This window comes from Schistocerca cancellata, chromosome 9 (assembly GCF_023864275.1).
Source record: "Schistocerca cancellata isolate TAMUIC-IGC-003103 chromosome 9, iqSchCanc2.1, whole genome shotgun sequence".
Lineage (NCBI taxonomy): Eukaryota > Metazoa > Arthropoda > Insecta > Orthoptera > Acrididae > Schistocerca > Schistocerca cancellata.
The window spans coordinates 180,600,795-180,627,969 of NC_064634.1; the positions used below are offsets into that span (position 1 = coordinate 180,600,795).

The following is a 27,175-nucleotide window of genomic DNA, read 5'->3' on the forward strand; positions in this document are numbered from 1 at the left end:
CGGTTCTGGTTGTTCGGTAATCTCCCTATCAATCTACCGTACGTTAGTAGCTGCCTCTGTCATGTTTGTCGGATTTGGTGTGTTAACGAATTTATTGCTTGGAGTGTAACGGCCTAATACCTGAAATATGTTTTGATCTTTGGAAACTTTGATATTATTCCCTATGATCTTGAGAGGCGGTATCTGTGTACTGTAGAGCATCTTAAGTATTGTTTGGCCAACCTTGTAGAATTTTATATAAAATTGCATTTCATGGGCTTTTATTTAAATGATCATTTTAGTATATAAAATTGCCACCCTTTCACCGTAAGACTTTTCTTAGAAGTTAAAATCAAGATGCATCTTCGGTGGCAAGGTTAATATTTTAATTGTTAGTGTTTTGTACCATTTCCATCCCTCCGACGGGGTGCACAGTTTGTGTGCTTGTGTAAATTGTTAAAACACTAAGCTTAACGTTATCTGGTGTGTTGCAGATTTGCACCAGTGTAGTCTTTCAGAGGCTGTTGTGAGCGGTCGTAACGACGGCCGTGTCAAAAGGGAGCGGCAAGATTCTCTGCCCGAAAGCTCATACAGTCAAAACTTATTTCTTTTGCCTCTGAATAAATTGTAACTTTAATATTTAGAGGGTGCTTTCTGATTATAATTGTAAATCTGTTTCTTTTAAAAAATGCTTTTAGGCACTATTAAAGTGAATAAAATTCTTATTTGTTAAAATGAATTAGGTTATGATTTCGTCAGTTACTGCCTGGCAACTACTTCCACGCTGAAATAGTGTGATTAAATGTGTTAATGTTCTTGATGAATCGCTAGTAAATAAGATAAATTTTTAAGAATATCCTTTGAAAATAAATCACGGTTCACATATAGAATATAGTCATATAGCTTCCCTCATTAATGAATTATCGACAGCGAAATTAGCGAAATTCAAATTCAATTTTGTGTTAAATTACTACGGGACCAAACTACTAAGGTCATCGGTCTCTGGGCTTACACGCTACATAATCTAACTTAAACTAACTTAAGCTAGGGACAACACATACACCCATCCTCGAGGGAAGACTCGAACCCCCGACGGGGGAAGCCGCGCGAACCGTGGCAAAGCGCCTGTGACCGCACAGCTACCCGCTCGGCGAAATTAGCGGAAAACTATCTCGCCTGTAGAGAATTTAGAAGCCATTTTCATTGGCTCTCACATGTCGTTGTGGCACCGTAGTCCTACGTGCCTTACCAGGCTGTTGCTGGAGACCACCACACTCCCTCTCAGCACGTATACAACTTTCGAAAGTCCCGCCGCCCTTCTTTTACTCCCGTCACTTTTCCCTTGAACTGAGCTGCGTCCGTACTGTGATAATCCCGGCGCAATTGATATCCACGAAGGCAATCTATGGTTTCCTACGTCAGCACATTTCACCGATTGTGGTTGAGGGGAAGCTTCCCCACGTCGACTGGCGTGCCGTTTGGCGATCGGTGTGCGCTCCTTATCTTGAAACTGACGTCCGCATGGTACCTTGCTGTAAATGGGAGGCAAGTATGGCGACCACGCCTTCACAGGATTCACCTCGCAGACACCCCGTTGTGTGCTGACTGTGATGTTGTGGACACAGACGAGCACCACTTGTTGTGCAGATCGGGGAGAAGTCTCTGGTTCTTGGTGCGACAGATGTTGTCCCTAATTACCCGTACCACTCTTAATCAGATACCTACTCAGCCGCTCCTTTTTCCGGACGCGGGATACTTTCAGTAGGCGAAGCCGATCTCTGTGAGGTGGATTTGTTGACACGTGAATTGGTACGTAAGAAAAGCACTGACAAAAAACATTATCGTGACCTCTGGAAGCGTCAGAAAAAGGTGTATTTTACTATGAAGGAAGGCGGTAACAAATGAGGGAAACCACCTTGAATTTTTTCGTCAGTTAATAGAGAGACTCTGTCTTTAATTCTCGTGGAGAGAAGACTTTTTGTTGTGAATCAATTTGAATAATAATCCTATGAAAATATTAAGCCTAGAAGTTCGTTTTTGTGCAAAACCACGAAAGTTTTCCTTTCTTCCGCGCATCGTCTCAATGTCAGGTCAACAAACGGCCTGCATCGGAAGAAGAAGCCCGATCAAGAACTAATGTTATAAACACGGTCAAGAGATAAATACTTATGGCGGAAGAAGATGAATATAGCAATTTGAACACGCAGCACACTACTTGTTTGCTGGTGGCGAGAAAACTATCCTTGACTTTTGGCAGTTCCTTAATGAACGTCATTGTGCAATTGTCCGCAGTCTAAAATACAGACAATTTTTCTCCAATTTCCTCTGCAGTGTCTCCCTTAATCCATCCCAGAGCTGGGGTGTGTGTCATGAAGAGTTGATCACTGCCTCTTCCACACTTGGAGCCGATATATTCCCTGGTAATCTGATTGTCCTTCTAGGAAAAACTATACGCTGATAGTCTCAATTAGTTTGGCGTCTTGCTCCACCCTGCTCATCGCATTACGTCTGTTTCTTGATATTTTTGATGGTATTAATGACAAAAATAGATAAATAAAAATAAAAAACAACGAAAAGAAAAATAAATAAACAAGCGATGTTCATTGTACCTCTGGCCCACGTTCCCTACTCTTTCCTTGGTTCCTGGATGGTGGGAACGGGACAAATTTTCAAGTTTCCCCATTGATAAAATGCAGTGCCCACTAGCAGCTACATATCGTAATTCCTTTGTGTCGACATTGATAAGCGGCAGAATCAAAATGGTGTCTGTTATTTCTGACATGTCCGAAAGAACAGACACCACATATACAAACAAATACAATTTTGGAGTACATTAGAAAATGTTTTTCTTTGTATTATTATTATCGTTTGGCGAAACACTGATGGAAAATTCAGTACATGCTACACATGAATGTTAATAATTCATGTAGTAGTAACTGTTGTTGTTGTTGTTGCAATGTAGTAGTAACTATTGCAATGTAGTAGTAACTATTTAATGTAAAACTACGAGGTGTTTGTTTTCGGTTTTATTCGTTGCATGAGCGTCGCAGAGATCGGGCGAAATCTGGCGGCTGACCTTCTTTCGGCACGACAGCCCGCGTCATTGAATTAAATCTTCACCGGGACGAAGGCCGCCCACCCCAAGTCGTGCCAAATATCCTGCGACAACTATTTATAATAATGAAAGAAAACAACTACTTTAAAAATTGTAATGTTGCTGCTAAAGCTATTATTAGTTACGTTGATGATGATGATGTTTGGTTTGTGGGGCGCTCAACTGCATGGTTATCAGCGCCCGTACAATTACCCAATCTTTGCTCAGTCCAATTTCGCCACTTTCCTGGATGATGATGAAATGATGAGGACAACACAAACACCCAGTCATCTCGAGGCAGGTGAAAATCCCTGACCCCGCCGGGAATCGAACCCGGGACCCCGTGCTCGGGAAGCGAGAACGCTACCGCGAGACCACGAGCGGCGGACTATTAGTTACGTTACGTTGTGGCCATAATATAGTACACATATATGTTTTTCATTGCTGAACTATTTTGAATACATGTGGTTTTTTGTGATCTGTGGTTATAAATAAGCCAACTTGAAGTGATTGTTAAGTTTACTAAACGAGCTCTGTATTAACACGTTGGCTACCGTACGCTGCGTGATGGATTTTCTCCAACACGCCAGTCCAGGGCCTAGAGATGGGAATAACTGACACATTAAAAACGATACTGATATTAAACAGGTCTTTTTCATTTTTTACTAACAACTGGGAAAAAACCGTCATATCACTTTGCCTTAGCAACTGTGCTAAAAGTTTTTGGCTTTTAAATACTTCTTTTTTTTTTTAAAAAAAAAAACGAGTGATGTTTATTAGTAAAATTTCAATTGATTCGAAATTTTGTGCTATTACAGAAATTGGATCGGCCGCTGTGGCCGAGCGGTTCTAGGCGCTTCAGTCCGGAACCGCGCTGCTGCGACGGTCGCAGGTTCGAATCCTGCCTCGGGTATGGATGTGTGTGATGTCCTTAGGTTAGTTAGGGTTAAGTAGTTCTACGTCTAGGGGACTGATGACCTCAGATGTTAAGTCCCATAGTGCTTAGAGCCATTTGAACCATTTGAACAGAAATTTGGGAAAGCAGTCAGCATTATTTTAATAACAACTCTACAGTTAGAAACTAGCAACAAACACATCGGTACAGCATTGCAGAGATAATAATGTACCTCTTGCTGCGCGAGGTGGCCTACTAGATGGAACCCGTGTACGTGGAGTGTGCAAGACTTGTCCCCACCTGTTCCATGCGGTAGTTTTTCACTGTCGTCCTTAGACATTAGTTGGGTTGCAGTTAGTTAGGAAGTATTTTACGAAGTGCGATAACAATGAAGTACAGTGATCGATTTGCTTTAAAAGACTAAAAACTGGAAGAGGCACAACAAACTTGTGACATCACATAACGGGAAAACATTCACAATGATCCATGGAATCAATAGTAAATTTCATTAATGTACCGAGCGAGATGGCGCAGTGGTTAGCATACTGGACTCGCATTCGGGAGGACGACGATTCAAACCCATGTCCGACCTTACTGATTTGGGTTTTCCGTGATTTCCCAAAATCACTTCAGGTAGGTGCCGCGATGGTTCCGTTGTAAAGTCACAGTCGAACTCCTCCCCCATCCTTTCCTAATGCGATGACTTCGCTGTTTGGTTCCCTCCCCCTTATATCGGTCAGTCAATTAATTGATGGCGTCCGCTGTGGCTGAGCGGTTATAGGCGCTTCAGTCTGGAACCGCGCGACCGCTACGGTCGCAGGTTCGAATGCTGTCTCGGGCATGGATGTGTGTGATGTCCTTAGGTTAGTTAGGTTTAAGTAGTTCTAAGTTCTAGGGGACTGATGACCTCAGACGTTAAGTCCCATATTGCTCAGGGCCATTTGAACCGTTTGAACCAATTACTTGACGTAGACTATTTATAGTTTTATTGAAGCGACATAAACTCGGGATAATAACTGAACCCTTAATTTTGTGGTTGCTTCAGATTGAAAGATTGGTACCTTCCGAAGTTGGTGATTCAGCGAAGTCATCAGTTTGTGACCTTCCGCCCTCGCTGTCGCCACGGCCCTCTCCTCCACCTTCGCTATCTTTGCTGGAGACAGTGAGACCTCAGACCCATATCGTTGTGATCTTCTGCTCCTTCACTTTTATTATAATGTTTCAATCTTTGTTAGAAGTGTACGTTTATTGTAAGTAAAAGCAATAAAAACCGAAAGTCAGTTATTTCAGGAACCAGTTATTTTGAGCAGCTTAACAGTCAGGTCAAACTGGAGACGAAAAGAACCAGTGTAACTTAAATCCGGTCCAGGGACACGGCTTTAGACTTGAGGCTGTTCCGTACGCGCCGCCCGCCAGCAATGCCACCTAGATTAGCGACTAGTGCTGAGCATGGGAGTACGTGAATGCTACACAGTGTAACTGTTCTGTAATGTTTTAACTCTATTTCTGTGATACACAGTATTAATTTGTGTTAATGAAAGACAAAATGCCATACAGATGTTGTGTGACCGGGGGTAAAGGCAGTTTTCGCGCAGGCCCGAAAGTGCAAGTTTTTTCGTTTCTAAATGAAGAAGAATTATTAGAAAAATGGAGGCGGGCTATCCCCAGTGAAAATTTAACAATCAAGTAAACAATAGAAGTAAGTCATTAAAATTCCTTTATGAGTATACTGTAGTATGAAATTAATAACATGAAGCATAACCTCAAATTTATGCAACACTTGCTGTGTCAATGTTTTGGCACTATGTTACTAGTTTAGAGCGCTGCGTATGTGAGGTTTATTACTATGTGAAACGGGCTGCTCATGAAAATTCAACAAGGCCTTGTGTTCAGCAGTTTTAGATATTTAGGTTTGTCAGCTTTTTAGTATGATTACCATGCAGTTGGCTTCGTCAACTGTAATTTTAAAGCATTAAAGGAAAGTGCTATCATTAATAGTTTTACTAACAAGATAGAACACTGATATTCTAATTTCCACAATTATACATTTTAGAACATTGTTGTTGAGCTCATGACAGTCCTCTCTCCTCGAGCTGTTCAGCAACTTTACCGAGTAGATAAGGTCTGTAGCAGTAATTCTTCTCCGAGTGAATCTTTTACCAGGTGTAGAATTATGAAACCGGAATTTGGTTGCAATAATTACACGTCTGTTGTTTGAAACTGATAAACAATATTTTATTCAGAATAATCTCCATTCCTATTTATACATTTCTCCCAGCTGTCCGGCAGGCTATAAATGTCACGCCAAGAAACAGTTCTTCTTTTGAAGCACACCAGTCAGCGAGCTATTTTCGTACATTTTCATACAAATGGAAGCGATGTTCAGAGTTCATGACAGTCCTCTGTTCTGAAGCTGTTCAGCATGTTTACCAAGTAGATAAGATCTGTAGCAGTAATTCTTCTCCAAGTGAATCTTTTATTTGTTTTACCCTGTGACTGCAAAAAGAAGGCCCCCCCACATCACATTTATCACTACTTTGTGATACAAAGAAACTTTCAGAATTCACAAAACACTCGTTGAGAGTCTTACAGTTAACTGGGATAGTGATTTCCTCCTTTCCGATGTTTACTTCACTTTGTACCACATTCCAGATTGCTTTACAGTTGTTTTCCGAATTTAAAATGTACTCCTCATCAGATTTGATTATTGCTGCTTGAATTTCAGATATGAAGGTTTTTCTTAAGCTTATAGTTTTCCTTGTTCTCACAACTGTAGCAGTTATGTCCTTCAGCATGAGTAAAATAACCTGATTTTAGTTGCAGTGTGTACCATTTTTTGTATGTTGTGGTTGATGACTGTTGCAAGTTTTGCATATTTTAGAAACAAGATGGCAGTTTCTGCCTAGTCTATGTTTCATGATAGAAGTGAATGTGAAGAAGCATTCATTAATATCCTTTTCACTGGTTAGTATATTGGGCAACTCAGTTTCAAGTCATTTGTCATTCTTTCAGTGTTGTCTTCATTGAGAACTATGTATATGAAGTTAGCATCTTGGAATTTTCAGTAAGCAGGTTTCCAATTTTGAGCCATATGCGATAATGGCCAGGTATTCCTAGTTTGATAGTGTCACATTCTACTGAAATACTACACACATTGCCAATTGTAGAGGCATGCTCCCTTCCTAGTCAGTTTTTCATTTCAGCAATAGAAATTCATTGATCTTAACATATTTAGGAAACATGTCACATTTATTTCTCTTATTTTTGGGTTAATATCCCCTGTGACAAAATTTTTTTAATGCTTATATTTGGCAGTTATTACAATTAAAGTGTGCCACTAGCATTATTTAGCCAGAAAAAAGCATTTCTAGAAGTGCCTGCCAGTAGAAACTGTTCTTGGATTAAAAGACCTCTATGACTACTCTTGCTAAGCGGCTGCTCAGGGCCTTCTCTGTAGGTCGCGTTGCCGCCAGACGGCAGTCAACGTGTTGAACACGATCTCTGGTTGTCTAAGCAACGTAGCAATGGGGAACTATACTAGGACAACTTTAGCCAAAAATTTTGACAAAAGTTCATTATCCTTTCTCGCCCCTATTTTATGTCAAGAAAAAGGAACATGCAAAGTAATAATCATAAGAAGCTAAAAAGACTGGTTCAAAATGGTCTGAAGACAGAAAGAAGAAGCACAATGAACAGGTGAAAGCACACAGGAAGAAAAGGAAAGAACAAAGAACGAAGGACAGAAATTGGAACTTGGTCCTCAGCCTATTCGCAATAAAAAAAGGAAGTGGTGCTGTACAGGTAGCAATACACAGTAAAAAAAAGTCAGTAGTGACGAAATATCACCGGTAAGTGTAAAATCAATAAATGGGACGAAGTGGTTAAACACGTTGTAGGGGAGGCGAATGGAAGGCTTAGATTTGCTGCAAGAGGGTTGGTTTGTTTTGGGGGAAGAGACCAAACTGCGAGCTCATCGGTCTCGGGAAGGATGGGGAAGGAAGTCGACCGTGCCCTTTCAAAGGAACCATCCCAGCATTTGCCTGGAGCGATTTAGGGAAATCACGGAAAACCTAAATCAGGATGGCAGGACGCGGGATTGAACCGTCGTCCTCCCGAATGCGAGTCCAGTGTGCTAACCACTGCGCCACCTCGCTCGGTCTTGCTGCAAGAATTATGATAAAATGCAGTGGATCTCTAAAGTAAATAAAATAAATACAAGGCACTAGGGCATCGATTTTGCAGTATTGCCTCACCGTTTGCAGTCCTTAAGAAACAGCATGAAGGCAGGCATCAAACGAATTCAGAGACCCTTTAGGATCATTACTGTACGTTACACGTAATTTGATGACAAGTCAGAAGCTTATGCGACTTTCCGTCGCAGAATGTAAATATTGATCTTCGTGCACTTACGAGAGGGAGCGTAGCCTCATCGTCACATCGCACGCTGCTGAAAGAATTCGCCACTGATGATACTGAAAACAGTTACGTAAGAATTGTCGTTCAGCTCAGGGTGATGGATTAACCGTCGAAACGCTTGGTGGATGAAATACAAGCCTTGTGACTAACGCAGAACTAAGTTTTTCCTTCACGAGCAAGAGGCACAAGGCGAGCAATGACAAAAGTATCGGTAGGCCTTCAAACCGGTTCTTTATTTTTCCTCCTTATATTTTCAGTTAGTGACATGTCTGGAAAATGATCGTCTCATAGGATAAACGTTTCCTTCTGTGGAGTTTCTAATGTGAGCTTGGAAATTCTGTCACTAATTCCTGCGGCAAACATGACATGTTTCGATGGCTCTGAGCACTATGCGACTTAACTTCTGAGGTCATCAGTCGCCTAGAACTTAGAACTAATTAAACCTAACTAACCTAAGGACATCACACACATCCATGCCCGAGGCAGGATTCGAACCTGCGACCGTAGCGGTCACTCGGTTCCAGACTGTAGCGCCTAGAACAGCACGGCCACTTCGGCCGGCTGACATGTTTCGAGAATCTGTTCTTGTTTCCAAGTGTTTAATTCGACCATTTCAGATTTTGTCTTAGTTTTACATCAGGCGAACCGAGTGCTATCAGAAATTAAAAGTTTTCTAGATGGTGTGTCACCGGGAGATGGTAAATCTCTGTCCCACTGGACGGAACAGAGCCGTCCACCGAGGCGGCATGAAGACAACAGACTTACATCGCGCAGCGCTACAGCGGCAGTCGGCCAGTTCTTCGGACAGGAAACTTTGTGGCCCAGTACCACGAAGCCGCACAAAGCACGCCGTTTCTTTGAACGAGGGCAGCGCTGGCTTCACCGCCTTCCCACTACCAGTTCAAGCGAACACGACCATCGCTCTGTACAGCCGTCCGCATTAATTCTCCGTCCCATTACCTGTTAGCCGCCAGACGCTATGAACCCATAGGTGCCGCTGATTTCTCTGGTCCTGCGCCGCACCGGTCTCGAACCAGGACCTATAACACGACCGACGGCGCCCTACAAACCGCCGCCACATCCACACTCTACAGAATCGCGTGCGTAACAGCGACTTTGCTGTGTTTTGTCGCCAGCATCATGAACCGTGGCAAAATACGAAGGGGAGCCACCTTCGTTATTCCGAGTAGACTATTTTCCCTGAGGATATGTCTAATGATGGTGATTCACAGTAGAAAGAAGCACTATGGAGGCATGGGGTGGTCCAGATTAGATTGTAGCTGAATCAGTCATTTTTGAAACACCGTAATTCACGTAACGTAAACTTGTGGGGAAACAGGTATAAATGATTGCTGAATAAACTAAACTATTTGTAGGCTGTTTTACCTCTAAGGATTACAACTTGTGGAAAGACATAATGCAAGTATGATATGAACATTAATGCCACATTAAATTTTACTATAGGTAAGTTTGAAACTCTGTGACTTACAGGATTTTTAAACTAGATGAACAATATTTTAGAACTGTCTTAAAAAAATTCATACTCATGGGATGTACTAATTTTGTATATCTATTTCACTTGTGCATAAAAAGTAATAAACATTTGCAGTAGCAATAGAATGGGCACAACATTCACAAAAAAAATTATTTAATAAGTAATGATACAAGGAACATACTTCTTAAATGAAAATAAAAATAAAAATTCCTAGTTAATTCTTTGTGAGTGGTGCTCTTCATTAGACAGGTATCTCTCTAAGCTACTCAGTTTTCTTTATACCAGATAGGTTACTGGAGTATACCCTTTTTTCCGGCATCGTAATTGGTTCGGGATCACAGTTCAGAAGTCTGAACGTGCGACTTACAAGGCCATTATCCAATGGCTAGTCTTAAGTACACCAAAGTGATCTTTCGAGTAACCAGATGATTACATTGTGGTATTTGAAATGAGTTTCTCACTTCGAGGCACTTCTTTACCATTGATTTAACAAACAGGGCAGTTTTCTTGAAGAAGGGAAGCAAAGAGGTTTTACAAGCAACAATATCATAACGTTCTACTGTGTTGACTGGGACTCTACTGTTCCTGGATGCATCAGCCCTCCGCTACTCGCGCGGGTTTTGAGGACACAGATGCTCGCGCGGAGTAAAAATGTACTCCACCACTCTTTTTGTTAAAAATACGTTTCTCTTCTATTTAATTATTTTATTTGTTTTTTTGCGATGCATGGGCAAATTCGTTACTAATACTTTTGAAACAAGGAGTGGATTAAAATTTTAATTTTTTAAACGCAAAATGAGTTTCTGTCACACCACCCGTTTATTACTCATAACATGCTACATTACATAAGAAGTAACTAAAACCTTTCAAAATAATTTTAATGAAGAATCTCATAAAACACAAAAAAGTAATCATACTAGATATGTACAATAAGAAATCACGTACAATTCTCATAAACAACGCTAGTTTTCGAATGTTCAGCACACAACCATTCGTTACATTTTGCACACGCTCTTCGTGTTGATTTATTTCATGATCTGCCACATAGTTTACAACGTCCTTGGTCATCTTTTTTTGGTTTAGCTATTTCCATATTTTCTTCTGAATCCTTTCCTAACATCAGTCTTCGAATTTTTAGTTGTCTGGGTATCAAGGACTGCTTCTGCGTTCATGAATCTGCTGTTTCACCATTTGCCAACTAATTTCGTCAAGGAAATCAGCTCATTTCCCATTGATATAGTTTTTGTCTATTGAATGAACGCATGAAGCATTGACAGCAGCGATATTTAAAATATTGTAAAAAATTGCTGTTGGTCATCTTTTAATAGTTCTTGCTCTATCATAATTTGAACAAAGTTGATCGAGTACGTTAACTCCAACTTTCGTACGATTGTAGAATGTAACAATCTGTTTGTTTTTTGAACTGGTGGACTCGTCAATCGCTGCGTCATTGTGCACACTTGAAAGTAAAATTACTGCGTTCTTTTTCCTTTCGCAGTAGGATGCAAGTGTTGCATCATGTCTAAAGCCGAAAACTGAAGTATTTATTTCTCGAGATTAGCTGGGTAAAAATTCTTGAGGTATTTTTTTGTTGTGTCTGATTGTTCCAACATAAGTTGTCTTTTTCTCAAGCAGTTCTTGAAGCAGAGGATAGCTGGTACACGAATTATCGCCCGTGATGTTACGTCCTGGCCTAAAATTGGTTTCGCAATTCTCATGACGATCTCCTTTCCTGCATTTCTTACATCAAAAGGCCGCTCCGGCTGTTTTCCAGGATAAATTTCCATATTCACAGAATACATTATTCTACAATCCACTAATGCAAACATCTCCAGGCCATAACGAGCAGGTTTACTAGGTATAAGCTGTCTGAAGGGACATCTTCCACGAAAACCAACCAGCTGCTCATCAATTGCTAGGTACTCCCCAGGAGTACTTCTGAAAGTTTTCTAACACCAAATCCACAAGTTCTCGTATTGGTGCCGATTCATTCTCATTTCTGGTGCCTACGTCATCAAATCTGAGGCAATGAAATTTATTCCTCGACATAGTCAAATAGACTCTTTCAATACCACTGCCTTTTTCATTGTCCCATATTTTGCAAGTATTCAACTTGGAAGACTTTAGCATACCAGTGAAAAAAAGTATACCAAAAAGGGCGCGCATTTCATATTGATCTGTAAATTTTGCATCTCTTTCTCTAGAAAATTTGTGCCTGATAGTTTCTATATAAATATTTGCACTTTTCACGATCAACTCTGTCATTCTGTCATCAATAATCAAGTTAATATAATCGATTTCAGATTTTGCATTTTTTGCCTCTCCTTTTGTACCAGAAACACGAAGAACGACATTGCTAGACTTCGTTTTAATATTAGGACGAGGCGGTAATTTATTCCATTTTGTTTTATCTTCTCCAAAATAAAAATCAGAATCTGCACTTGCCTTCTTGAAGCTCTCTTCCATGTCCACATTGTCTTCTTCCGGTTCTTCCACGACATTGTTTCCAATTTGCTCGTCTGGTCGATTATCATTCATCGCACAGATCAGAATCACACTCGAAAGGCTCATCTGTCTGCAGTTCTTCCTCTAGCCATTGCACCCAAATCCTTTCATCAGAAGTGCGATCTGCCGTTATACCTAAATAATAACGATAAATTGATACTACAATACCAATAAAATATATTTCAAATATAATGGAAATTAAAATTTTTACTTACCATATAAAGTATGTGCTGGTACTTTAATACTCGAGTGGAGTACACGTGTGCGCCAAATACGACAGGGAACACTCAAGACTTTCCTAAGAGAAGATCCGTGCAGGACGGCGCACGACAATTACTGTAGGTACAAGTTAGAACAAGGACGCCAGAATCTGAGAATTTTAGCCCAGCCATTCTTGCCAACAATAAGAAAATGACGATTATATCGACAATGGAGTACATTTGTACTCCACGCAAGTAACCACATTCTCCACATATTCCCCATCGCATTCTCCATCACTGTGTTTTCCCGATGACACGAAGGAATGACCTGTCAATGGGAAATACTGGGTTGTAGAATGAAACCTGTCGTTGACAAGTGGAAGAAGCATTCTCATTATAGTATTATTCCTGTTTTGGGTAGAACGCCCATGTAAGAATGTGCCATTGTTCTACTCTTTTGGGAATATCTTTAGTCATTTTTCAGTGAACATGCCTCATCAGGTCCTTGGGTGATTAGTGAAATTCGTGTTGCCAACGGCTGATACCGACAACACACTCCAGCGGTAAAACACTGTTACGTCGAGAAACCTCGCAAATCAGTGACGTGCCGAGTTTCAAATCAAAGCAAATACTGTATTTACGATCCTTTCATGGCCATTGTATACAGGACACTGCGGTTTCTACCCATAATGATGTATCTATCCTTCAGGTTTCATTTCGTCACACAAAATGGAATTGTCAAAAAGAATGACTTACGGGGTTTCAAAAATAACCGATTCAGTTTCAAGTTCCCATCGTAGTTCTGGATGACCTGACTGTCGCACCTCGTGAGCATCAAGGTCGTTAACTGTTTTTCCGACTAACCAGCATCCTTTATCGGACTTTTGATGGCCGTAGTATTCAATTAAACTGCCTCAACATGGCCCCTGAACGGTGGGACCACGTGGTCTGGAGACTGTTCGTGCCAGCTACGCAGACGCGCCTTCACGACTGAAGGATTCGGGTCCCAGTGAGCAGAGCTCTTACTGTTGGCGTTATTTACAACCTCGGGTATCTTAGGAAAGGGTCGACTCCACAGAGGACTAATTTCCACAGCCAGTCGGCGCTGATCTGCACAGTTTTCGGCAGGATGTTTACTTTCCTTTAGTTGCCAGACCCTGACCTCTACTAACGGTCAGAACTGCTTTTCTGGTGTATCCATGAGCGGAGGCCCATTAAAATTTAGCACAAAGTTATTCATTTCGGCGAAAGTCACTAACTTGCTAATTGCGATCAAGAAAAATTATGGACAATGTCTCTATACAAGGGAATCATTACTTTCTACTTGATATCTCTCATTCACCCTCGCAACTCACGCAGAATCACAAATGCAATTGTAGTCACAAGTAATTAACATGGTACTATTATTTCTTCCTTATTATGCTATAAAACTATCGTTCATCTGAGATACAATCGGTAGCGTCGCCAACAACTCTGTCCATATGACCTACGTTCAGAATGGATCTATTTTGGTTTTTATGTAGACACTAACAGATCAGACAACATGGTAAACGACTAGATAAAACTGTCAAATGGAACATGCAAAAAATTTTGGTGTGTAGACAGTCGACAGTAGACAATCGAAAATCATATAAATCTTTAAAAAGTCTTAAGAAATTTAACATGCAACTTTTATGCATGCATGTCACACAAAACAAAAACAGTGCAAGCAGAACTGTTCAAATTAGTTTGGAGATCTAACTGATAAAGTCATTGAAGAGGCTACTAATCGCATCTCTAGAGTTCAGGTTACTATGTTTGTAACCTAACAACAGGGATCTACAAGTACTTGAATGCGACGTAAGTAAACTATTCCCATGATTCAAACAGCCCAATATTAGCACCAATTACATATTTGTGAATATGATTTTGTACGATTTCTGCTTGATGAAAAGCACAAATCTAAATAAGTAACAGAAATAAAGAGAGAAAAATTTCCACTTTTGGCGAATTATTATATCAGTAATAGAATCTTGCCGATCTTCAGTGTTGTAGCCATCGACGGAAGTTATAGAATAAGAGCTTAAGTTGAAAAAGTTTTTTTTAAATTTTATTTTACGATTGCTTTAAAAAGTCACACATTTTGAAGTAAAGTGAGAAATGCAGAATGATGAATCCATAATGTAAGAATCAATAATGTTCTTCGCCTTCAGCCCATCGTGAAACAAAACAAATTTCAAGTAGCCAAATTTGTTGAACCTGTGTTTGGTTTTCCTTACGTAATTTTAATCTTATCATTTTTATCCTTTTCATTTTATAATATACATGGTGTCCCGTCCCAAAAAGTACTTTACAAATTCAGTGCCACGTAACTCGATTTCTAATTCCCTAAGAGAAAAAAAGTACAATTTGTCTGGTGCACTCCAGAGTCTTTTGTGTAAGGTAATAAATAAATGTTTTATCTTTGCAGGTGATAAGAGTAAAATAACTGAAAAAGGATTTTCTTTGTTGTTGCAGGGTGACAGAAGCACCATTAATGAGTCGAAGAAGGGAGTCTGCTTAGGAAAAGGAACAGTGTGTGGCTTGGTTGATTGAAACGAAGCCAGACACCCAAGTTCACGGAAATTTCAGAACGAGGTATGGGAAACTATCACCCTCTCGGCCCTCCAGAAGAAAATCACACAGGAGCTTCATGGTAACAGGTATAGTGGATCTGAATCACCATGTAGACAGGCCAAGGAGAAGTGACGCAGATACAGAGATAATTCGATAGGTTCTACAGCATTCAACACATACATCTGTCTGCTAGGTATCGAAAGAACTGCGAACACCTCGTATGACAGTGCACCAGGTACACCAAAAACTATTCAGATGTTTACGTAGACACTGCAGTTGTTACCGAAGATCAGACCAGATTACCAACATGTTGCTGATTTGAAGCCAATAATAACGGCAGCTATTGATAGAGTTCATATTAACATGTAAAAATGTTTCTGGATTGAGTTGAAATAACGACTGGATGTTGTACGACTCAAAAGGGAAGTGCATGTACAAAATGATTAAAAAATCAGAAAAACCTTTTTGCTTTGGTGCATCAGACTCCCCAATTTTCAACTTTTCTCATTGATTTTAATCAATGTCCACTCGCGTTCAGTGTCCGTAATTCCATTGTATCTTATTTTATATTGGCTGCTGGATCAAAAAACGGTGTTTCTTTTTTTGGACATGTCCAAGGCAACACACATATATTTAGTTTTTTTCTCTCTAAGTTAGTTGCAAATCGAGTTACATGACACGGAAGTTGTAAAGTACCTTTTGTGACACGTGTATTTCTACACGCTTACTGATCTAAACTAAGAAAAGAAGTGATTTGTTCCAGAGGAGAAAATACCACCGGAATGTGACCCGTTTGGCTCTTAGTGGAGCCCAACTCAGCTAAATTCATTTCACTTTTTCCTTGGAGAAACTGAGTTTCATCGTTTCAGATATTACAACCACGCCCAGGTTCAAAGCGGTCTTCCCTGTCATTTCGTGGAACGAGAGAATATGTCTACGAATAGCAGCGGCGAGATTTAACACTTTAAGTTATCTGACAAGTAGAGAATGTGGAGAAAATGTCTCGATGAAAGAGATGGCACAACACAAATCCAAGACGTCTTCAGTATGATATGGCTACGTAGTAGTGAGTGAATAAATCCTACCGAGGGAGAAAAGATGAAAAATGCTTACTTTTTCTTCTATTGTCAATCTACATAAACGGGCTGTGAGGAAAGTCTTTCTCCCACACTCTGAACAGCCAAAGCAAATCGACATCAGGCGGAAACTTCACAGCTTTTGCCACCTAGAGTTGGATTCTAAGAATCTATAATAAACAGTCAAGTAAATTGTTTTTACCAGCGCAGTATCTTATTACGAAGTGGCATACCAGACGAATAGCCAGGTGCGAATGGAAGGAGATAGTTGCCGAAGTGATACAGAGTGAAACCAACCAGTGTAAGCGTTATATACAGGGTGTTTCAAAAATGACCGGTATATTTGAAACGCAAATAAAAACTAAACAAGCAGCGATAGAAATACACCGTTTGTTGCAATATGCTTGGGACAACAGTACATTTTCAGACGGACAAACTTTCGAAATTACAGTAGTTACAATTTTCAACAACAGATGGCGCTGCAAGTGATGTGAACGATATAGAAGACAACGCAGTCTGTGGGTGCGCCATTCTGTACGTCGTCTTTCTGCTGTAAGCGTGTGCTGTTCACAACGTGCAAGTGTGCTGTAGACAACATGGTTTATTCCTTAGAACAGAGGATTTTTCTGGTGTTGGAATTCCACCGCCTAGAACACAGTGTTGTTGCAACAAGACGAAGTTTTCAACGGAGGTTTAATGTAACCAAAGGACCGAAAAGCGATACAATAAAGGATCGGTTTGAAAAATTTCAACGGACTGCGAACGTGACGGATGAACGTGCTGGAAAGGTAGGGCGACCGCATACGGCAAACACAGAGGGCAATGCGCAGCTAGTGCAGCAGATGATCCAACAGCGGCCTCGGGTTTCCGTTCGCCGTGTTGCAGCTGGGGTCCAAATGACGCCAACGTCCACGTATCGTCTCATGCGCCAGAGTTTACACCTCTATCCATACAAAATTCAAACGCGGCAACCCCTCAGTGCTGCTACCATTGCTGCACGAGAGACATTCGCTAACGATATAGTGCACAGGATTGATGACGGCGATATCCATGTGGGCAGCATTTGGTTTACTGACGAAGCTTATTTTTACCTGGACGGCTTCGTCAATAAACAGAACTGGCGCATATGGGGAACCGAAAAGCCCCATGTTGCAGTCCCATCGTCCCTGCATCCTCAAAAAGTACTGGTCTGGGCCACCATTTCTTCCAAAGGAATCATTGGCCCATTTTTCAGATCCGAAACGATTACTGCATCACGCTATCTGGACATTCTTCGTGAATTTGTGGCGGTAAAAACTGCCTTAGACGACACTGCGAACACCTCGTGGTTTATGCAAGATGGTGCCCGGCCACATCGCACGGCCGACGTCTTTAATTTCCTGCATGAATATTTCGATGATCGTGTGATTGCTTTGGGCTATTCGAAACATGCAGGAGGCGGCGTGGATTGGCCTCCCTATTCGCCAGACATGAACCCCTGTGACTTCTTTCTGTGGGGACACTTGAAAGACCAGGTGTACCGCCAGAATCCAGAAACAATTGAACAGCTGAAGCAGTACATCTCATCTGCATGTGAAGCCATTCCGCCAGACACGTTGTCAAAGGTTTCGGGTAATTTCATTCAGAGACTACGCCATATTATTGCTACGCATGGTGGATATGTGGAAAATATCGTACTATAGAGTTTCCCAGACCGCAGCGCCATCTGTTGTTGAAAACTGTAACTACTGTAATTTCGAAAGTTTGTCTGCCTGAAAATGTACTGTTGTCCCAAGCATATTGCAACTAACGGTGTATTTCTATCGCTGCTCGTTTAGTTTTTATTGCCGTTTCAAATATATCGGTCATTTTTGAAACACCCTGTACATCTTGCGTCCACGTAGTACGCACTTTATCAGACCTGGCAAAGCGACAGTATAACGCACCCTCGACAGGCTTCTTGATTTTTTGCAATGACAATACAGAATTGTTTGTCACGTGACAATAGAATCAGAATGGGATACAGGAAAGCGAAGCCCCAGAACCCAACAAGTTTGTCGCTCTATACAGGACCGCTGCAAAGCCGGTGAAAACGCCAGTTTTACTGTCGCTTTCTGTGTTTTAAAGTGACGCGGCCTATTACCAACAATTGGATTTTGCTTTAATGACATACACTACTGGCCATTAAAACGGCTACACCACGAAGATGATGTGCTACAGACGCGAAATTTAACCGACAGAAAGAAGATGCTGGGATGTGCAAATGATTAGCTTTTCAGAGCATTCACACAAGGTTGGCGCCGGTGGCGACACCTACAACTTGCTGACATGAGGAAAGTTTCCAGCCGATTTCTCATATACAAACAGCAGTTGACCGGCGTTGCCTGGTGAAACGTTGTTGTGGTGCCTCCTGTAAGGAGGAGAAATGCGTACAATCACGTTTCCGACTTTGATAAAGGTCGGATTGTGGCCTATCGCGATTGCGCTTTATCGTATCGCGACATTGATGCTCGAGTTGGTGGAGATGCAAGGACTCTTAGCAGGAAATGGAATCGGTGGGTTCAGGAGGGTAATACGGAACGCCGTGCTGGATCCCAACGGCCTCGTATCACTAGCAGTCGATATGACAGGCATCTTATCCGCATGGATGTAACGGATCGTGCAGCCACGTCTCGATCCCTGAGTCAACAGATGGGGAAGTTTGAAAGACAACAACCGTCTGCACGAACAGTTCGACGATGTTTGCAGCAGCATGGACTATCAGCTCGGAGACCATGGCTGCGGTTAACCTTGACACAGCATCACAGACCGGAGCGCCTGCGATGATGTACTCAACAACGAACCAGGGTGTACAAATAGCGAAACGTCATTTTTTCGGATGAATCCAGGTTCTGCTTACAGCATCATGATGGTGGCATCAGTGTTTGGCGACATCGCGGTGAACGCACATTGGAAGCGTGTATTCGTCATCGCCATACTGGCGTATCATCCGGCGTGATGGTATGGGGTGCCATTGGTTACACGTCTCGGTCACCTCTTGTTCGCATTGACGGCACTTTGAACAGTGAACGTTAGATTTCAGATGTGTTACGACTCATGGCTCTACCCTTAATTCGATCCCTGCGAAACCCTACATTTAAGCAGGAGAATGCACGACCGCATGTTGCAGGTCCTGTACGGGCCTTTCTGGATACAGAAAATGTTCGACTGCTGCCCTGGCCAGCACATTCTCCAGATCTCTCGCCAACTGAAAAAGTCTGGTCAATGGTGGCCGAACAACTGGCTCGTCACAATACGCCAGTCACTACTCTTGATGAACTGTGGTATCGTGCTGAAGCTGCATGGGCAGCTGTACCTGTACATGCCATCCATGCTCTGTTTGACTCGATGCCCAGGCGTATCAAGGCCATTATTACGGCCGGAGGTGATTGTTCTGGGTACTGATTTCTCAGGATCTATGCACCAAAATTGTGTGAAAATGTAATCACATGTCAGTTCTAGTATATTTGTCCAATGAATACCCATTTATCATGTGCATTTCTTCTTGGTGTAGCAATTTTAATGGCCAGTAGTGTGGTGATCCTTTTACCTGTTACTAACTGGAAATGGCACACTCAAGTACACTTTTGGATAATCAATATTTGTACTTAAGTCAAATTAATTTCTGGTATAAGGTCTACAACCCATTATTAAGTAAAGTCGCTGTTGAACGCGGGGCTAAGAACAAAGCTGATACCAATTTTCAGCGTTCCAGTCCGATTCCTTTTGTTTATTGCCGTATACACACTGCCGGACAAAAAATAATACACCCTTTTAGAGGTTTCCATTTAATTAAAGGTTTTCTGTTGCAAGAGTGCATATGCACCTGAAATGATTGCACTTACAGATGACTAGCACAAGCGGTTCTGAGTTCCCACGTATCGACCTATCCTGAAACACCCACGTTAGTGTGTGGTTTTGCCTCCACAGGCGGCAATGCAGGAGCTGACTCTGCCATCCAGTCTATAGAACAGATGGCGAACAAAGTCCTTGGATACATTGTGCCACGCCTGCTTGACCTGTTCGCATAGTTCTGTAAGAATTGTTGGTTGACGAGTCGCACGGATCACCTCTCGGCCCATCGTGTCCAACACGTGCTCAGTTGTGGAGAAGTACGGAGATCGTGCTGGTCAGGGTAGTTGCTGTAAGTCTTGCAGAGCACGTTGAGTTTCACGGGCAGTGTGTGGGTGAGCACAATTCTGTTGGAAGAACACCATCACCTTCCTGTTGCAAGGACGGCAAAACAACAGGTCTAACAACATTCTACACGTACCGAGCGCTGGTTGTCGTCCCCTCCAGGAACACAAAAGGTGAACGAGAGTTGTAGCTTATGGCACCCCAAACCATAAGGCCTCGAGTGGGGCCAATCTCTCTCGGACAAATGCACTCTACGAGACAGCGCTCACTAGATCTACGTTGTACACACATGTGCAGGCAGAATCTGGTTTCATCGCTGGCGATCACTTTGTGCCATTCCATCTTCCAACTGAGTGGTGTGCGTGCCCATAGTTACACTGCTAATTACGAGTTCACAAGAGTTCGTGTTGACACTAGAGATGGGTCGTTCGCGAACTAACGGGTCCAAGGGAACGGTTCACCAAGATGAACGGAACGAGCGAGGAACGAATTCTAAGGAAAGGTCTTCCATAGTTCACTTCGGTCGCGGATTTTTACTTATAGTTCCTGGGAACGGGAAACGGTCGGTCTCGTTCCCGAACAGCATGTCGGCCGCTCTCGTTCCAGCCTCGGTCCCGTTCCCGTCTGTTTCGGTCTCGGTGTCGCTTGGCTGGACTCTTCCTTCTTCGTGTGTCCCCACTCGTCGCAGTTCCACTGCCGACTCCTCATAGTCAGTTCAGTGTCGAGTTGTTTGTTTCGTTCGCTTTTCACACCCGTCCTAGATCTGTTTCAAATCTTTTTTGATCTCTTGAACTTCTGATTCTTTTCGTATTGTATTCAGCGTCCAAGACCGGTAATTAAAATGTATTTTATAATTACGCCAATTACATAAAAAATACGTGGTATGTAATATATACTTCGCTATTTCGACTAACAGCAGAAGAAATACTTGTAAAAAGGCAAGATTATTTGTTACTACACTTGCAAAGGACGTCGGAACGGCGCACACGAGTGGCCATTTTTCCTCTTTTTTTGATCCAAGGTAAAAGAGCATATTCATTGTTACGGAAGGCAGACCGATTTACAACCGAATGAAGCCCGCGCTTCGTAATCGAGTGTATGGTGTCACATTTTGTAAAGGGAATATGATAACTCCTACAACATTATTTCAGTGGTAAAGGAAGGCGCACGAAAAATCGGCCCCGAGTACTGGACTGCTCATTGTCGCTTACCAATCGTCATCTATCGTTTCGAAGTTGTTTGCATTAGCTTATTTGTTATTTCTTCACTGCCTAATTATTATATGTTTATCTATTCTGCTCGTAGCGGTCAACAAATCGTGCGTAATTGGTAAGCAGTCTGTACTCGGGGTCGGTTTATCATGAGCCCTCTTTTATTATTTCACTGCGATCAGCCAGATAACGCTACAGTTGGCTAAAGGAGACGATTTGCAGAATCACGAAAATTACAAGTGTTATGTTCAAATGTGTGTGAAATCTTATGGGACTTAACTGCTAAGGTCATCAGTCCCTAAGCTTACTCACAACTTAACTAAATTATGCTAAGGACAAACACACACACCCATGCCCGAGGGAGGACTCGAACCTCCGCCGGGACCAGCCGCACAGTCCATGACTGCAGCGCCTGAGACCGCTCGGCTAATCCCGCGCGGCATACGTATTATGAATAAAAACTCTGTACTCCAGGGGGGAGGCAGGTGCCCCTCTTGATGCCATCCGCCTTCAGTCACCTGTGCTACTAATTTACAATTTTTCATAAGAACCATATAGCAAGCACAATGAACGGTGAACGATTAAAAATGAACGGTTCCCAAAAAGGAACGACCACAAGAGAACTAGTTCCCAAGGATGAAAGACTTTGCTCATTCCTAGTTGACGCATCTGTGCTCACAAGCCCTCTTTTCTGTGTTATGGTAGCTGTACTATCTGCCACTGCTGCCCTTACAATTCTGGCGTGCGGTTGTGCTGCATGGACGTCCAGAACCTCGTCTACTGGTGTGATGATGTTCACGTGACTACTGATACCAGCATAGTTGCACAAGTAACGCAGCACGTCCAACATATTTGGCTATTCTCTGAAAGAACCACCTCAAACTCAGAAGGCCGCTATTTGATCCCTTGCAAACTCGCTCAGTTGGCACTTGGAAGCGCAATTGTGTCCTCGTGGCATGGTTGTCTGCTTGCTTCAAACGTCTGCACCACACTGGGCCTTCTAGCTGTGAGAATTCCCTATTAAAGGATCGACACAGATGGCGCTCTGATAGCTACGCCACCCTCCTATCTGTTGGCGGACGATGCTGAAATCATTATCAGTACACGTACTATCCCCTTGGCGACGTATGTCGTCAACAGTTCAAAATCGACGCCATCTTTCCAGATGTACAAATTTTTTTCCGGCAGTATGTATGTGGTCAAACAAGTTGTACCTATTTCACCGTTTTGAATAGTAGAGCTCTCATTGTCATACTGTGAATCACAGGAAAGCAACTAAAGCTATTTCTGTACATAGATCAAATGTTAAATAGAATAATGGAAATATTTTCATAGCCTATGTCTCATGTTAGCAATCTGACAGTCCGTGAGCTAGTTTGACAATCATGTAACTATATTTTCAGCCCGCATCTCGTGGTCGTGCGGTAGCGTTCTAGCTTCCCACGCCCAGGTTCCCGGGTTCGATTCCCGGCGGGGTCAGGGATTTTCTCCGCCTCGTGATGGCTGGGTGTTATGTGCTGTCCTTAGGTTAGTTAGGTTTAAGTAGTTCTACGTTCTAGGGGACTGATGACCATAGATGTTAAGTCCCATAGTGCTCAGAGCCATTTTTGAACTATATTTTCTCGGTCCTCCATTCTAATGGCGTCAGTATTCCTTCATTTATCTATCAATGCTTGCTCGTTGACAGGCGTCTGATACCACCCAGTTCTTAATCTTCAGTTTAAAGAAATTTCGTTCCATTGCACTTGTGTTTAATCACGTTCAACATATTCAAACGAATTTTTGTACCATCGAGATTTGGCTTTGATCTCCCAAACTCGTGTAAAGATAATTCTTATCGGCGTCCTACAGGGAGTTTGTGGTCGTTTCTGTACCGATTGATGACTGGGTGTTGTGTGATGTCCTTAGGTTAGTTAGGTTTAAGTAGTTCTAAGTTCTAGGGGACTGATGACCATAGATGTTAAGTCCCATAGTGCTCAGAGCCATTTGAACCATTTGCACCGATTGCGTTGCGGTCTGTTAAGCAAGCAGTTTTCCTGACTCAGTTGTACTGGGAAGAAGAAAGCCTCTACGGGCATATTCAAGTTGTAGCTCGTACATTGTAATTACTAACGGTGAGATATGTCTATGTGTATTGCTCTATGTCGGTAGACATTAAAAGACGGAGAATCTTGGGAAAATTGCTAACGCCGTAAGTACAAGTGGCGTAATAGAACTGAGACTAAACATACCTCGGAAACTACATGGAAAGTCTCGTTCCAAGTAAGTGAGGAAACGTGAAACAAAACATTAATGAGCAATTGAACTGCAGATGCCGACTGCGTACAACAGAAAGATCCGTAGAGGCGGACAGAATACATCAGCATGGCAGGTAACCGTAATGTCATCAGACTTTCTACTGCTCGTCGGAATGAGAGTAAAGCGTGGGAGAGGCAGATACGAGATCTCACCACGTTCGACAGCTGCGAAATCAGCTGAATGCTGCACCACGTGCACGGTAGCCCCACATCGTCACTCTTGCTAGCTCTTTTCGTCATACATCCCAATAACAGGTCTGTTTGGAGTACCTCTGTTCCAACAATACCATAGTCGCCACAGTCAAAGTGGTAAATAACTCAGCTGATAGATGGCGTCATCGGCCTTCTCGAACTGAAACAGTACAAAATATAAGAATGTTGGAGACAGTTTGTAGTTATTAATTAATGAATAGCCTTTCCAGTTGCTAATGTGATCTTTATTTTTCTAGACAAAATTAAATATTAGCAGTTGGATCATCTATTGATTCATTTGGTATACAGTTGCGGAACAACTTCAGTTCTAAACATAGTGAAACTGAGAGGCTGTTTGTAGTCATACCAACCAGAACCAACTTCTGATATGAGACGTAGAAGTAGAAATCGAACTGAATACCTCTGCGAATAACATGCCATAATGCACACCGCTTACAACTTGTTCTTTCAGAACAACCTGATTTCGTAGAGAAAGGCTAATTGCAGATAAAAATCTTACTCTTAGCCAAATAGTCGACAAACGTAGAGAATGACAGAGAGAAACTCAGATTTATAGACCATGTGAAAGCATTTGGTGAAGGAAATTGTGGAAAACTACGGTTCTTTCTTGAAAAAGGTATTTTTTGCGAATAAAACCGGCTAATATATTTCTTTATTTATAATGGCTCTTCGGCTACTGCTTTCATCACATCAAAACTTAACTTGCAGATCAATGTTCAGCTGCAGTTTCAATGTTTAAATGGGGCATTAACGGTCACGACCCGTTCAGACGTAGATTATATTCCAGGTGATAAAGGATGTTGTTTTATAAGTTCTGGTCAGATGGAACGCCATTATAAGCAAAGAAATATATTAAGCTATCTATGCTGCTTGATTCGCAAAACTCTGCAATCACTTTAAAAAAATTTTCTTTATTAATATAAAGGCAAATTATCTTCAGTCCCGACAAAGTTGTAAAAACCACACATGAAATTTCCTGGCCGATTAAAACAGTGACCGGCCTGAGATTCGAACGCGGGATCTTTGCCTTTTGTAGGCAAGTGTTCTAGCGATTTTTTTTGTTGCTGATCTCATTTTGTTCTATATTGTTCGTTGAATTTGTTCGTGGCGGACATCCGATGACACCCGTTCAGGTTCTTCGTTGATCCGTTCACTCAGTTGTTTTTATTATAGAGGGTAGCTAACCCTCTGACCGAACACGCTGAGCTACCGTGCCAGCGCCGACTGAGCAACCCAAGGACGACAAATGATGGCTCCTCACAGCTATACTTCGGCCAGTATCTCGTCTCCCATATTCCAAACTTCACAGAAGGTCTCCTGCGACACTAGCAAGGTTAGCACTCCTGGAAGAAAGGCTATTGCGGAAACATGGCTTAGCCACAGCCATGGGCTGTGCAGTAGTGCTTAGGTGGTTCAGTCGGTAAGGCATTTGCCTGCGAAAGGCAAAGGTTCCGAGTTCGATTCTCGGTCCAGCGCACAGTTTTAATGTGCCAGGAGGTATCGTTTCAGCGCACACACCGCAGCAGAATGGAAATTTCATTCTAATAAAAACCATGTAGAGATTCAAAAGAAACCTTGGCTTTAAGTGAGCATTTTAAGAATAAAGTAAGAGTGAGTAGCAAAATGGTAAAAAGAGACAAAGTGCTGCGAAAATGACGCAAAGTTTAAGAGCTACAAAACAAATTGCTTGAAATACATTAGCTGGGTTACTGGCAGATAACCTGCTAATAATTGGTTATAAAGAATATGCCATGCTGTTAACATTTATTTTGTAACTAGAGAACACGATATTAACATTTGAATCGATAAGACTAAGAGTAATATACGGAGACTCCTTCAGGGGAGTGTAATACAAGCGTTGCCATTTACTTTGTACATGAACGCCTTAGCAAATATTAATAGTTGTTATCTCAGCATTTTATCTGATGGTGCTATTGTCTATGAGGAAATTTCATGATGTATATTTGAATTATGTACATTTTGATACAAAATATCAGCCAGGTGCAGAGACAGGTAAGTAGCTCCTAATTTAGAAAATAGCGTAGTTGTGGCCTTTACAAAACGTAAAAGCGTGATGTTCTTTGATTACAGGGGTAATGACTGACGTCACTGATTCAATGGAAAAGCTGGAGAGTAATGTGTATAGACATGAAGTGGAAAGATCAGGCTCAATGGCACATAAAGCAAATTACAGTCTACGATTCGTCGCGGGATACTGAGAAATTGCAAGACCGCTACGGTCGCAGGTTCGAATCCTGCCTCGGGCATGGATGTTTGTGATGTCCTTAGGTTAGTTAGGTTTAACTAGTTCTAAGTTCTAGGGGACTAATGACCTCAGCAGTTGAGTCCCATAGTGCTCAGAGCCATTCGAACCATTCGAACCATACTGAGAAATTACACTTTATCCACTAAAGTAATTACATACACAGTACTTTTAAGGTTCATACTTGAAAACTACTCAAGTGTTTGGGACACGTATCAAGCTTAGCATGGGACATCCTAGTTATAGAAAGAAGGACAGTGTGAAAGGCCACAGGAAGGGGGATTATCAGTCAACGGCCCGTCCTCAACGATGTCATCAGAGACGGAGCGCAAGCTGTGAGTGGAAAAAGGATGCCGAAGAAAACAGGCCGTTCCACTTCGAAGCAACTATGCTGGTAGCTGCCTTACGTGTTTTAGAAACGTCGCAGGAAGGCTAAATCTTGGCGACTGCTCAACAATTTTGGCCGAATTTGATGGAGACGCAGCTAAGGCTCAAGCTCGACTCGTCCTGCGGCAAACAAAGCATCTGCTCTGCTTCTTCCTCTAAATTCCCTGCAGGCGTGTAGCCACAGGCAGACCGGTGTGACTGATCGGTGCGATGTGTCTGCTGTACCCGGCCGCTTGCGAGTAGAGGCGTATCTGTGGTCTAGCGTGAAATGTAGCGAAATTTTCTCAAATATCGCTACTTTTCAATAAATCGTCATACTGGTATCGTTGAAGACGATAAACCAGATTCCAAATGCCGGTATTTTCGATAAATCAAAAAGAGTGATATTTATTAA

The 27,175-nt window shown here is 42.0% G+C and overlaps 1 long non-coding RNA gene across 1 annotated transcript in view; it reads left to right on the forward strand.

The window, feature by feature from the left end:
• Positions 1-27,175, forward strand: part of LOC126101101 (uncharacterized) — a 341,158-nt gene that overhangs the window by 305,602 nt on the left and 8,381 nt on the right. Inside the window, exon 2 of the long non-coding RNA XR_007522262.1 lies at positions 15,081-15,265. This is a non-coding gene — a long non-coding RNA (uncharacterized LOC126101101). The remainder of the gene's footprint in view (positions 1-15,080; positions 15,266-27,175) is intronic.